Source organism: Benincasa hispida, chromosome 10 (genome assembly GCF_009727055.1).
Source record: "Benincasa hispida cultivar B227 chromosome 10, ASM972705v1, whole genome shotgun sequence".
Lineage (NCBI taxonomy): Eukaryota > Viridiplantae > Streptophyta > Magnoliopsida > Cucurbitales > Cucurbitaceae > Benincasa > Benincasa hispida.
The window spans coordinates 47482473-47484393 of record NC_052358.1 but is presented as its reverse complement, the minus strand read 5'-3'; positions in this window follow the sequence as shown (position 1 = coordinate 47484393).

Here is a 1921-nt window from a genome sequence, read left to right as displayed (position 1 = left end):
TTTAGATATTGCGGCCAAAAGAAAGAAAAGTTGCGTCAATTGTAGAGAAATTAGCTCAGAAATGCAAGAATTATAAATTGACGTGAATACACCCACTGACACCATTGCGATGGTAGAAAATGATGTTTCCATTATGTTTTGCAGGAAATCAAGTCACCGCATGCGTTCATGGCTCAAGATAATCTGAACAACGTATCTACGTCACATTGCACCCATCATTCAGGAATGAATAGACGATCAACACAATGAAGGTGCATGCGACAATCGATCAAGAGCTAAGCGATCCACACAACCTCAACCGCATGCGATAATAAAAAAACAACACTGCATGCGGACAAACGATCGAAGATGCAACAGAGCAACGCAATTGCAGAGGATCCTAACACATGTACAGCTGACCGTTGTGCATTTCTAACGGGATTGATTGCGTAACAGAAGGAATATTCACTCCACCATTTCTGGAATTTCTATAACAATAAAGTGGGGTCCACACTATAGAGAGTCAAAGTCGAGCCTATAAATAGCCTCTGAAATTCTATGAGAAGATATACTTGATACGGGCATATTTTGATATTTGTATATTGAGAGAAAGACTGGTCTGAAGGGCCTGATCGGAGAAGATCCAGGAAGATTTTAGAGACAAGGACGAGGAGTGAGTCTCAAGGTAATTCATTTATATCCCCGCTATTGAAGCTCTGTACCAAGGTCACTTCTACCGGACGAGCGAGACTGAGAGGGAAGCTCTTCTCTACATTCATTCCATCCGCCGGCAAGCACATCCACCGTTCAGATCTGTGTCAAGACGTTGGCACTTTTCTGTATTTGTTTCTATCTCTTTATCATCAATTATATTCATATTCTTAGTCTATCATTCGCACCATGTATCAGACGCTAAATATTAGTATTGAATGTCAGGATCATTTTCATCTCCATCTTTCTGTCTATTTCCTGTTCCTCCATTAATCACTTTCTTCATGATGTTTTCTTAAGCCCTTGGTAATTAGCATGAATCTAACAAGTAAATTAATCTGTGCTAAAGAAACGAATATGTTTAGCTAAAGCATGCTAGACTACATCTTCACCTATGAGAGCAGAAGTGAAGATGTCATTCCTCCTGTCGAGAGAAGGTTGGAAGAATGCGTTAACTAAAGCGAGAAGTACTTCCAGAGATGGAAGCAACCTTGCGTTCATTACGTTCATCCCTGTTTCACCACAGAGATGTGGAAACACGGCCGATCACCGAGAGGTGTACGCCAAGGGAAAGCGGAACTGTAGTTATGTCTTTGACGTAATTAATAACTTACGATGTTTATACTAGTTATCTTTTCTACTTCTGTTTCATACATAAAGACTTGTCGTCGCATAACACGACCCTTTGTATAATATTCACAGTTAGTCTCAAACTCAGTATCATGTATCAGTATCCTGTATCTTGTATCATAATAGATTAGGTTTACTTCTATCGCACTTTATTTTATTATTGCAACTTTACTTTACTGCATAATTTTACTTTATTGCAATTTTTAATACTTGTAAACACACACTCTTTTTATTAATTGAAAACCCCTGGTCGCATAAACCACGAACGTAACGCATTAACTACGCAATCCCTGTGCTCGACCTCGGATCACTCCGAGAAACTTGCGGTGGAATTATACTTGGTTTCAACGCAAGGAAACTTGTGACAACGCATAGCATATTACAAGCATTTCATTAATAACGCATACATCTAAAAGTAGTAACATATATCCACATGCTTAAAGATAAAAATGCGTTGTGTGATAAAGTACATAAGATTACATTCTGCGTGTCAAGTTTATGAGGAAATGAGCTTGTAACACATCATCATGCATGCACATTACATTCATCAAATTCTACGCCGTTGTCGGGGATCATAAACTTGCGTTATAATCATCCATGC